The sequence below is a fragment of the Anomaloglossus baeobatrachus genome, chromosome 5 (assembly GCF_048569485.1).
Source record: "Anomaloglossus baeobatrachus isolate aAnoBae1 chromosome 5, aAnoBae1.hap1, whole genome shotgun sequence".
NCBI classification, from domain to species: Eukaryota; Metazoa; Chordata; class Amphibia; order Anura; family Aromobatidae; genus Anomaloglossus; species Anomaloglossus baeobatrachus.
Genome location: NC_134357.1, coordinates 24,490,726 through 24,503,782, shown reverse-complemented (window position 1 = coordinate 24,503,782; position 13,057 = coordinate 24,490,726). Strand labels below are relative to the sequence as shown.

Here is a 13,057-nt window from a genome sequence, read left to right as displayed (position 1 = left end):
TTTGAAGTAGAAGGAAAACCAGTGGAGTTGTAGTGAGAGAAGGAAGAAGTGACAGAGAAAAGTGACAGCAAGAAGCCTGAAGTTGGTCCGGGTGTGTGCCCCGGACTAAGACAGCAAGGTTGGCAGACGGCGGTGACCATCTGCAGGAGAGATTGCTCGGAGGTTGCCGAAAAGGACCGTGGGCGGGTGGTGACCCGGCGGTGACTCGCCCACCCCAGGGCTATGGGACACCCAGTGCCGGGCCGGACTAGTCCGGTGGTAGTCAGTGGTGGCTGGGCCCGGCTCCGTGGCCCTGGTGGGTGTCAGTAGAATATGTGGCTTGGTGAATAAAGTTTGTATTCGTGACGCCACCTGTGGTATGCGGCTAATAGGCCGCCGCTGCTGTATGAGGCCTCCGGGGGATGATATGGCAGCAATGGTGGTACTACTCCCCACAGGTGGAGCAATGCCCCGGGGCACAGTTGGTGCTTGTGAGTGTCTATGCAGATGAAATAACAGAGGCAACTTCAAGGGTACAGTTTCAAGTTCTTTACTCACAATTCTTGTCACAGTCCTGCAGGGACCCTTGGACTGCTGGGACCACTGTCAGGGACCTCCGCCGTTTCTGGGTGATTCTGAGAGTAAAAGCCGGTACCCTTCTCTTAAGTGTCTCTGCCTTCAGCTGTCTTCCTTAGCCTTGCCTTGGTAGGTTGAACCTGGCTTGGCCTCCACAACAGCCTCCAGGCTGGGGAGTCACCTGTCGGCTGATTATCCCTTTTCTAGAGGTACTGCTGTGGGCTGTGGCCCGGGGAGTTTACAACATTCCCTGGGCCTCGGTTTTTACTGTCTGGAGATGATTTTGCACTCCTCCGGTTTCTAGGGACCGTCCCCTGTTGCAGCTTGATCCTTCCACCGATGTTCTTGTGGAACAGGCCACCGCAGCTCTACAGCTACCCGTGGCCCTGGGACCCCTTCTGTTCTCTGCTTGGTGTCACCTGGACCCTCTGAGTCCCAGGATCTTCACCAGGAAGCGTCTCTTTCTTTCCTTTCAGCTCCTGACTGACTTGGAGCTTTCTTTCCTTTCTCTTCTACTCCTTGCCTGCCTCCAGCAGGTCTCCTCCTCCTTCCCCACTCTCTCTCGTTCTCCTTCTTCAACTACATGCTGGCTCCTCACTCTCTCACTCTCTGAGGTAAAACTCCAACTAACTTGACCTTCCTTCCTCTATCTGCTCTCTGGTGGCTCCTCCCACCTCCCCAGTTGCTCTGTTCTACCCTATAGGAGCAGGGATGGGTCTTACGACCCCTCTCAGCATGCAGCATGGGAGGGTTTTCTGCCACTTTCCCTGGTCCCAGTGTGTTCCTAGCAATGGGTGTAGTGTGGATTTACCAGGGGACCGGAGTTCACTCCCTTCCTCTCCCAGAATGGGGCATCACACCGCTGGATGGGGTGCAATGACCTGTGGCGACGGAAGCCTCAGGGGCGCCACAGCGGTACCGGAGCGGTATACAAAGAACAGTCAGCACCAGGGCAGGGGCCTTTCGGATCCCGGCAAGGCTAGGAGTCGCCATAATTTGCCAAATCCGTCAGTGAAGGGGACCACTGGGTCTCCCAACAACCAAGTCCCGATTGAAGGCAACAGTCCGACCGTTAAGGGGAGACACCGCCACCGCCAAGGCACCAGTTTCCCAGGGCCAGCGCCTGCGGGCAAGAGAGGGGCTCCTCCGGCTCATATCCAGGTCGGGGAGCGGGTTACCGGTGGGAATCCATCGCTACCAAAGAACCGTACTTAGGTGCAGGAAAGTGACCGTCACCGCTAACTGCAGGGAACATCAGCACCGTAGCCGTCCGAGGGACCCGTCCAACCAGCTGTTTGTTTACCGAGAACTGTGTCGTGTTTACTGGCTGAGTGAGTACCTCCGTGCCGTGCGGCACAGCGCTGCCCCTGCGCCCCTGCACCTCCACAGGCCCCATAACCCGCCTGTCCACCATCCCAAACCCCATCACTGGGCCCCGGGACAACCAACCCCCTACCCACGGAGGGGAGAACTAACAACTTTGCTGCTTCCTGTTACCGCTCCCGGGATTCCCATACAGAGCAGCAGTGGTGCCCCTACAATCACCACAACCGTGGGTGGCGTCACGGACAATAAACTATCCCAACAACCAAACCCCTTTCACTCACGGGCGAGGAGCGCCGCGCGAGTCCCCGGGATCCGGCCCATCGCTCGAGCCACCAAGCAGCAGCAGGCCGCAGCCGCAGCGGCAGCTGGACCCGAGCAGTGGGAGAGCGCAGCGTCCCCTCCTCCGCCCGCGACACATGTACCGGAGACACGGGCACACGTAAACCCATTAAAATCAATGGGTTTATGTGCACACACGTGTGCAGCCATTGGCCCGTGCCTCCATGTGGAGCAGACGTGAGCCCGTGTGCTCCACACGGATGCATGTCCGTTTTTCTCCGGCCTGCACGGATGTAGTGTGGATGCGGTCCCGTGTGACACGCGCCGGAGAAAACTCAAGTATCAGAGAAAAAAATAACAAATCTTTACTCACCTTCTCCTGCCCTCCTGTCTCTGCTGTCACTTGCTGCCGACCGCCGCTCATTATGCTCATTTAATATGCACTTCACTGCAGCGGAAGCAGCAGCAGCGGAGAGTCTGCAGTGCTGGAGACCGAAGATCAGCACCACGGACAGCGACGCCAGGGACAGGTGAGTTGAAAGTTCTCAGTCTCCGTGTGTTATCACGGATAACACACGGAGGGCAAAACGCACCTCAGACATGTCCGTGCGTGATTTTCACAGACATGTGAAGGGGGCCTAAGGCTGGCACCACATGGGGATTACTGCGATCCTCTCGCATGCCACTCGGCTCATGCTGGCAGTACAGCAGAGCAGAGTGTCATGCAAGTGTCCCTGCGACTGAGGTCCGATCATGCAAGTGGACCTCAGCTGCGGAGGGGCGGGCCGGCTTCTGAGGAGGGGCGGGCCAGTGCTGAGGAGGGGCAGGCCGGCACTGAGGAGGGGAGGGAGGGATTTATCTCCTCTCTCCTCCGTAGCCGGCTATTGCCATTGTCGCCCTGCACTCGCAGTACACCGGTGTACCGCGAGTGCAGTGCGATTTTTCTCTTGCCCCATTTACTTGAATGGGTGCGACAGAAACAATGATCGCATTACACCCGCAGCATGCTGCGACTGTTTTCTCGGTCCGATTAGGGTTGAAAAAATAATCGCTCATGTGCACTGACACACAGTAGATTTTTTATCGCACTCTGTTCGCACCGTTTTTCTCGACGTGTGTCTTATCCCTAACGCTATCTCCGGTGCCATCTTAGTGAAGGCTCTCTCTTCTTTCATTGGACTGACGGATGCGCGATGCAAGGGAGGCGTATGCACCCTCACATCCTCTGTGTGACTGTGGCAGCACATGCGGTCACAAAAGAAGTGGAGACCACTCACCAAATCCCATGGAAGGATAAAAATAACACAAAAAACACAAACAAAATCCCCAAAAACATAAAAATCTAACAAAATCCATAAATGTATAAAAAAAAACCACAAACAACAAATGCTTACAACTTGCTAATAAAGTATTTGCTTCTCGGAAGATGGTGGTTCCAGTATGGATCATGATTTCGGGAATCTGGTCGGTGACTACCGCCGTCTCCGCAGCATAGGCCCCGGTTTTGGAGGTATTTTTGGCCCATGACCTTATTTCTCTCTGGGTTACAGTCAGGCAGAGGTAATGTACGTGCGTGTAGATATTTCCCTTCCCTCGCTCGGCGCTGACTTCATGCTCTTGATGATTTCATACGTGATTTGATGGCCCCAGATCAGCGGCTTCCTGTACACAATGGGAGGAGAAACGAGATCTTCACCCAAAGGAGAAGATACCACCAGGAGCGACACATCTGCGCCCCACATCCTGCAGGTAAGAAGCAAAACACTTTACTTTTACAAACTTTTTTTTAGTCTTCTAAACTTTTTGTTACATACAATTCTTCAAATGAAAATAAAAAAAAGCAAAAAAGAAACAGAAACCAAATTAAAAAAAAAATATTTTACAGTTGATAGAACGGACCAAATGGGAGTAAATGTAATCCCACCCGTCTTGCACATTTCTTAATTTCTTACTAAATGGATTTTATTTATTTTTATAGTCCTGATCTCACGTAGGATTTAGTTGTACTAGTCAAAAAAAACAATCGGCACCGACTAAAACCACCGAGGGTATAGATCAGAAGCAGAAAGTGTTATTTCACTAACAATAGTAGAGAAGAATAGTGAAAAAAATCACCAGTAGTAAAATAGATTAAAATAAGGCTAAAATACTTAATTTTCATGTATAAGAATAAATAATAATATAACTATAATATAAACACATAAATAATGAAAAAAATGATAATATTTATTATATATATATATATATATATATATCTTGTTTTCTACTTTTATAAAATCTAAGGCTTTTATATATACAGTATATATATAAATTTTATATATATATATATATATAATTATATATATATATATATATATATATATATATATATATATATATATATATATATATATATATATATTATATGAAACAACCAGTGCAGACCAGCTCTCTCTAGTGAGTCACCTTAAACCTCAGCTGACCTGGTTAACTCCGTTATACCCGGATCAGGATTGGGAGTCCATCCATATCAATGTGAACAACAGCAAGGCTATATCCAGCAATGACGTGAGCAATCCAGGGCGCTGTTAAAAATTTCTTGACTTTATTCATGAATCCATAAAAATGCAGTGGTCCAAGCGATTCAGAACAGCAAATTAATGCAGGAAATTAATGCAGACAGGATTACGCGTTTCGGCGGTTGTTTTCCGCATTCTTCACGGTCCAAAATCTGATCTATATACATATAGATAGATAGATAGAGATTATATATATATATATATATATATATATATATATATAGTTAGTTAGACTGTGTGTGTGTATATATATATTTATTTATTATATATATATTTATATAGCAATCATTACGTGCATATGTGTATGTATATACAGTATATGTATGTATATGTACATATACCGCATATATAATATTTTGTGTTTTTTTCAGTTTTTGTTTTTGATATCGTTAGTTTATTTTAAAAATAAATTAAAAAAAAATATATATATATATATATATATATACATAAAAGCTTTATATTTTATAAAGGTAGAAAAGAAAAAAAAGAATAAAATGTATTTAAAAATAAAATATAAACTAATGATACAGAAAAGAACAAAATAATTAAAAAACATAAAATAATAATAATGTGTGTGTATATATATATATATTTCTACTTTTAGAACATTTAAAGCTTTATATATATTTTTATTTATTTTTAAAATAAACTAACGATATCAAAAATAAAAACTGAAAGACAAAATATTATATATACGGTATATGTACATATACATACATATATTGTATATACATACACATATGCACGTAATGATTGCTATATAAATATATAAATATATATATATACACACACACAGTCTAACTATACATATATATATATATATAGTTTTTGTCTTTTTCTATATGATCACTTTTGTTTATACCTTTTTATTTCTACTTTTCTAACATATATTGGGCCCCAGTAGATTAGTAGATTTCATATATATATATATATATATATATACATATATATATATATCTACATATATATATATATATAGAGAGAGAGAGAGAGAGAGAGAGAGATAGATAGATGGATAGATATTATATTGTATTGTTTCTTTTATTAATGTGTTTGTCCTTTTCTATTTCATTAGATTTTTTTTTGTAAGTAAGTTCTTCTTTTCTACTTTTGTAACAGTATATATATATATATATATATATATATATATATATATATATATATATAGTGGATGGATGTAAGTATGGAGAGGATAGATTCCCCCGTCACTATGTGTCATTTGGAGGCAAATTAATGGAAACTTTAAGTCTCATTTAGACTAATTTTAATTGATATGGGTAGTAGTAGTTGTGGTGCTAGTAAAATACTAATTATTTATTTTTATTCTTATTATTTTTCATGATTTCTCTATACATTTGCTGTTACGAAGCTGTTTTGTACTTTTGTACCTCGGTTCAGAGATGTTTTTCTATTTTAAGGAAATCCAGACAGAAAACGAGCTTCAGTAGATGTGATATGTGATGTGTAATTGCAGTTTGAGTATTAAGTTGTTTGGAAAGTTCAAACGAGCATTTACCCCTGAAAGTGACCAAAAAGTCACTTTGAAATTGGGAAAAAAATTCAGCTAATTTTTTTTAATTTTTTTGAGAAATTAGAAAAGCCATTATCGAGGTCTATGGGATCTAGGACAATAAACCTAAACATAGTTTTCGGAGAATGTTTTTTTTTTTTAATTTTTTTTGCTATATATAATTAAAGTAGGCCAGGGGCGCCCACGCCTACACTATATATATGGGGAGGGGGGTTTTAGTGTTACAGCTACTTTGAATGCAGAGGTAACCGACATAACCTGTCCCTGGTGTCGAAGGGGATCCATAAAGACAATGCATTACACATGGCAGATAAAGGGGGGGCCTGCTCTTGATTTTGTATTGGGACACAGTAGATTATAGATACACCTCTGGGGGAGGGGTGGTGGGGTTGCATGGACCCCCAAATGGCCAATTTGTTGTAATTCTTCCCCTTCTTTCACTATTTTGTTATATAACCAGGATGTTGGAGCAAAAAAAGTTGCAAAATAAATAAATAATAATAAATAAATATATAAATAATAAATACATTAAAAAAATACATTTTTACGGCAATTTAGAGTAACATAATTACAAACTAATTTTCTAGAAATAACATTTTTTTTTGTCCCTAAATACATAAACCCCAAGAATGGCCACGTGACCTGAGCTTGGTCTCAAAAAGTCGTCCCGGTTTTTTTGTATTATTTTTTTTTTTTGTGACACCTCAAACGTGATGTGTAAATGACGATCCTAATATAAAGTAAGGATAAAGCAGAGTTAAAATTGTTATTTTTTTTAAGGATATGAAATGCCAATAAGTTTACCTGCAGTCCTATGTAAAATTGAAAACGCAGCATAATATAGTGCGCCACGCAACTGACTAAACTCCGTGGCACCAATAAAATGATCTCCATTCTGGCAATTGATGGGGGTCCTGATGCCTCAGTTATTTACCCTGGACCATTAACCCTTAAGCAAGGAAATGAAATAGACGCGCTAATTTTAGTGGACCTCATAAAGTGCGCTATATGTAATACATGTATTATACGACAGTAGTCTACTGATATTTATTCCCTTTAAATGTTTTTTTTTTTCTAAATATAATAGGTAATTTTTGCAGGTTTTTTTTTCAAATAAAAATACACATAAAAATGAGTAATAAATAATTTAAAATAAAAACACTGATGTTCAGTACAATAATACAGTACAATATTACCGTAGCAGATATATATACACAGTCACAATTAACATTTTTCATCTGCGTTTTGATTTCTTAATATAATTAAAGGGAACCTTAAGGGGATCTGGATATAGGCGAAGTTTGCAAAATTTAAAATGTAAAACTTGGGGATGGCTTTGGTGGAAGCCTACCGCAGTCATGAGCTTCTATATAAGCACGTGCACGGACACACTGACCCACCGGAGGATCCTTCAGTCTCCAAGGCTTGGACAGACTGACCCACCGGAGGATCCTCCAGTCTCCAAGGCTTGGACAGACTGACCCTCAGGAGGATCCTCCATTCTCCAAGGTTCGGACAGATTGACCCACTGGAGGATCCTCCATTCTCCAAGGCTCAGACAGACTGACCCACCGGAGGATTCTCCAGTTTCCAAGACTCGGACAGACTGACGTACCCAAGGATCCTTCAGTCTCCTAGGCTTGGATAGACAGACCCACCGGAGAATCCTCCAGTCTCCAAGCCTCGGATAGACACACTCACCAAAGGATCCTCCAGTCTCAAAGACTCAGACAGACTGACCCACCAGAGGATCCTCCAGTCTTCAAGGCTCAGACAGACTGACCCACCAAAGGATCCTCCAGTCTCCAAAGCTCAGACAGATTGGCCCACTGGAGGATCCTCCAGTCTTCAAGGCTCTGACAAAATAACAGGCCCCTGAGGTCGAGCAGAAGACAACCCCAGTTGGACTTTGGAGTAATCACAACCAGGTTCTGTTTCCTATTGGATGATCACATGTAACCTAATGATCTTAGTGCGTACAATGATAAAAGTAAGATTAAGATGCAAATAGTGGCTTCAATGCAAAACCACCAAAAGAACCATGACCTTTTAGTGTAGGGGCCAAGCAGGATTTTTGGGCCCTCCTAGGCTTCAAAGTCTTGTGGAACCATAACCATGGCTCCCTCTATCATTATGACCTTGGACAGTACATGTTCTGTATTGATGGAGGCTGGTCCTCAAGTGGGCCCAAGACCCCCAGTCCCAAACTATCTCTATTACGTAGGTATTCTCCCGCAGATGTAATGCTTCAAGGGTACATGGGTTGAAAAAAGACCTATGTCAATCTCGTTCAACCTTCCTCCACCAATTATATATTTTGTCACTAAATCATTCATAACCAACAATGCTGAGGAAATCATCCAGCCCTTTCCTCTTATCAAGACATGTCACAAATGCCTCTATGCCTCCATATTTACAGAGAGGTATGGAGATACACAGTGTTTCTTCTGGTGGTTTAAAGTCATGATAAGGTCAGTGAGTCTTGTCCATATGGAGGGTCTGGTGGAGTATGATCCTGGGTGCTCAATGCCAGGCAGCTGCCAACAATCCTCTCCCTACCTACATATGGAAAGTCTGGTGAAGAATGATCTTGGGTGCTCAATGCCAGGCAGCTGCCAACAATCTTCTCTACCTACATATGGAGAGTCTGGTGGAGCATGATCTGGGTGCTCAATGCCAGGCAGCTGCCAACAATCCTCTCTGCCTATGACAGGGCGTTTCAAACCAAGACGAAGTCCGTAAATTCAATCTTTGCTCCCGGTTAAGAAAAGTCTAGCTATAGCTGTGTCCATATCTATGATATATATATAGGACCTATGGAAACAAACATTTCTTACCCGCTCCCACGATCTGTAAGATCTGTGATCAGCAAACAACATAAGAACAAAAATTAAATTTGAGAGTCCTCAGTGGTTGATACCTTTTTTATTACGAAACAGATGGTGATAAATAGCAGCTTTCGAGACTTCTCAGATCTCTTCATCAGGATCAGTGTCACCGAAGAAGTCTCGAAAGCTGCTATTTATCAATATCTTTTCTGTTAGCCATTAAAAGATATCAACCAACGAGGACTCTCAAATGTTGCTTTTTCTATCTAGTGACTACATGGTATAAAGATATATTTTACCTTTAGAAAATGAAAAGTAATATCTGTTCCAGAACGTGTAGAAAAGCGCTATCCAAGATGGACACAATGGCCAAAATATTTCATCCACTCGCCTTTATAGGGTCTTACAAACTAAAACTGTGAGGCTCCACTGACAATGTTTCCCTCCCTGAATGCTATGTTATTTGCTCTTTATCTTATACAACGACGGGTGCACTTATTTTTAGTTTAGAGGTTGTCAATTAAAAAGTAAAACTGATTTTTTTCTTTGGTGATAAAAGCACAAAAAACATCGTCTGTGGCATTAACGTTCTTCTACTTGCACTGTTATGTGTTCTTTCTCCTTTCTGTTTTTGTTGGGGGTTTTTCTACGCTCTTGATCTGACCTTTTGGTGATTTGTACCAGGTTTTTGACATTTACGCTCTCGGGGTCTCCAGATCAGCATGAGCTTGTCGGTGCTGAAGACATCCCTTCAGAACATTTTTAGTTCCGTTGTGTTGACCTTCTTAGTCGCGAGGCGAGAGCTACCGTTCCCCCTGATTCTGCATCTGCTCTTTGGCCAATGGAAAGAGCTAAGGTTGACCTCATCCTGCCGATGCGAAGAATAAACTTACACAGGGCTCCAACTTTTTTTAAAAAAACGCCAGTCTAATATTTTTGAGGTCCGACCTCCGACAACACAAAAACTAATTAACAAAAAACAACGTACAGCGTTGGGGGCTCTTATTGTGATCCCCTCTTACGCAATCTGCAAGAACCAAAAAGTTATCTTTTATTCTTCCATTTCTTTTCATGGAGACATTTTCTCTCTCTCTTCTTCCCTTGTTCCATAAACTTTATTTTTGGGGATAGGGGTCAGGTTAAGACTGATCTGTCTTCATCCCGAAATGCTCTGGCTGCAATGGGCACCAAGCACAGCTATACCCTGCCCTTTTGGGTAAGCCCCACCCTTAGATCCCTTTAAATAAATACTTATTGTACTAAGATTGGAATTTATAAGTGATGGACGGATCCGGATTGTAAATGACTGGATGCGCGTGGTTTCAAAAGTATCCACGCGGATACTCCGGTTAACTCGAGCTAATAATCTGGGTTTGGCAACTCGGGAAATAAAAAAAATAAAACATAAAAATAAAGCAAGAGCTCTATATACTTACCAAGACCTGGCGCAGCTGTAACTGCTTCCGACCTGCTCACTCTTCTTCCAGGGCCTCTCATTATTGCTTATCAATATTCACTGCTTCCCCCGCCCAACGGCAGTCCTGGTGTGGCGCCCTGGACTAGCCAGGTCGTCACAGGTACTGCAACACTCACCCCCCACCCTCAGATAGGCACATCAGCCAGACACCAAATCATTGTTGCCTCCCTCCAGGGGCTGATGTCCACACCAGGTGGGGTGGAGCCAGGCGGTTGGCCCCACCCACTGAGGAGTTCACAGTCCTGGATGCGGGAGAAGGAAGTCAGTCAGTAGAGAACAGTTAGGGAAGTGAAAGAGTGAGGAGTAAAGTGGTAGTAGAGGAGCAAACTGACTGTGTCCGGGTACGTGGCCCGGGCACCGAGAGCAAGGTTGGCAGACTGTGGTGGCCGTCTGCAGGAGAGGCAGATCAACGCGGAACCGTAGGACCGGGGACGGGCGGTGGCCCGCCGGTACCGAACCGGGGAGCGAATTGAAGCCAGCACAAACCGGCAGGGCCTGCGGACCCCGACCAGGCTTGGAGTCGCCGTTAAACAGGTCAAATCTGTTAGTGACCGGAACCCCAGGGGTTTACAAACAGCCAAGACCCGATTGAAGGCAACCGTCCAACCAGCACAAGGGAAATACAGCTACCGCCACAGCTAGAGTTCCCAGGGCCAGAGCTTGCGGGCAAAAGGGCTCCTCCAGCCCATATATACGCTGGGGAGCGGGTTACCGGTGGGAAGCCATCGGGACCGAAGATACACAAAAGGTGCAGGGAAAGGCAGCCACCACCAACCGTCCGGGAGAAACCACAGCAGCCGGCTGCGGGACCCGTCCATCCAGCCGTTTGTTTTACCAGAGACTTTGCATCCATTTGTGGCTGAGTGAGTACAACCGTGCCGTCCGGCACCGCACTGCGCAGTCCAAGCAACCCTGCACCTTGCCCGACCCTGCCTCCCCGTCACCTCACCGGGCCCCGGGACCACCAACCCCCCTACGCACAGAGGGGAGAGAAACATCCCAGCTGCTCCCTGCCATCGTTCCCGGGATCCCCGTCAACAGCAGCGGTGGTGCCCCAACCTCACCACAAACCGTGGGTGGCGTCACGGACCAAATCCCCCAAACCACACTACCCCCTTTCACTCACGGTCGAGGAGCGCTGCTCGAGTCCCCGGATCTGGCCCACTGCTCGAGCCACCGAGTAGCAGCAGCGCCGGACCCGAGCGTGGTGAGCGCAGCGCTCTCCCCGCCTGCGACATTGGCATCTGTGATTGGTTGCAGTCAGACGTACCCCCAGCATTTGTGACAATGTCTGGCTGTTTGCAATCACAGACGCTGTCTGTGGGTCACTATTGTAGTACATAAATAAATTGGCGTAGGGTTCCCCTATATTATGATACCTGTTGTGAATACTGTCTGGTGGAGTTCCGCTCTTGGACTCCCTCCTGTGGTCACTGAGGTTAGTGGTTAGATTCTGTTCCCCAGTTCTACACACCTGGTTTGCAGCTCAAACCTTGATTTTGGCTATAGGTGTGTGCTGGCTGTTTATCTCTGCCAGTTGTCTCAAATTCCAGAGACTATAGGAGTCTGTCTCTTGTCCCTCTGGCTTTCCCGCTACCAAGCTAAGCTAAGTTCATGGTTTAGCTTCATACTTTTCTTGTGTTATTTGCTTATGCTTTTGTGAATTATCTCTGAAGGTTTTTTTGTAGTCCTCCGGCTGAGTTTGGGGCATCTAGGATTGTCAGGTATGCTGCCCGGCTACTTCTAGTGTGGTGTTAAGTTCAGGGCTTGCGGTCGGTATGTTATTACCTACGACTCTGGTGGATTGTGCTCATTGTAGTCATTGAAGATCGGACCATAACAGATACCCAGCACAGATAAAGCATACATCTACAGGCTGCAGTCCACAATCGTGCGCTTATTTTGGTTGTGTATCAAACTAAGAGGAACCACATGTGGCATTTTTTAAAATTATTTAAATTAATAATTTTAAAAAACAGCGTGCGGTCTCCCCCAATTTTGATACCCAGTCATGATAAAGCCGCTGGGGGCTGGCATTCTCTGGCTGAGGAGACACATGCTTATTGGGCCACCAGCCTAAAAATAGTAGCCTGCAGCCATCCAGGATTGCCGCACCCATTTCATGTGACAATCACAGAAATGTACTCGGCTCATCCAATTGCCCTGGTGCGGTGGTAATCGGGGTTAAGCTGCCACTAAGCTCTAGATTAGTAATGAGAGGCGTCTATGAGACCGACCCATTACTAATCTGTAAGTGAAAAAAATATAAACACAAACATCAAAAAAACAAATACAGAAACCCCCCTCTTTTCCCCCTTTATTAACCCCCAAAAGACCCTGGTCCAACGTCATCCACATGAGGTCACACGACGATTCTCGCTCTGCTACATCTGAAGGCACAGCGAGCGGCCATAGAACCTGACTGCATGCTGTGAGCCTCAGGCAGAGACTGAGCCTCAGCAATCAGCGGTGACGTCACTCAGGTTATTGGCAATCACAGCTG

General features: G+C 44.7%; 1 protein-coding gene across 2 annotated transcripts in view; it reads left to right on the top strand.

The window, feature by feature from the left end:
• Positions 1 to 3,868: 3,868 nt before the first annotated feature.
• The window catches only part of LOC142313229 (T-cell surface glycoprotein CD4-like), a 39,342-nt gene continuing 30,153 nt past the window's right edge, over positions 3,869 to 13,057 (top strand). For both annotated transcript variants that reach the window (XM_075352214.1, XM_075352213.1), the window contains exon 1: positions 3,869 to 3,909. The gene's annotated coding sequence lies outside the window, so the exon portion shown is untranslated. The remainder of the gene's footprint in view (positions 3,910 to 13,057) is intronic.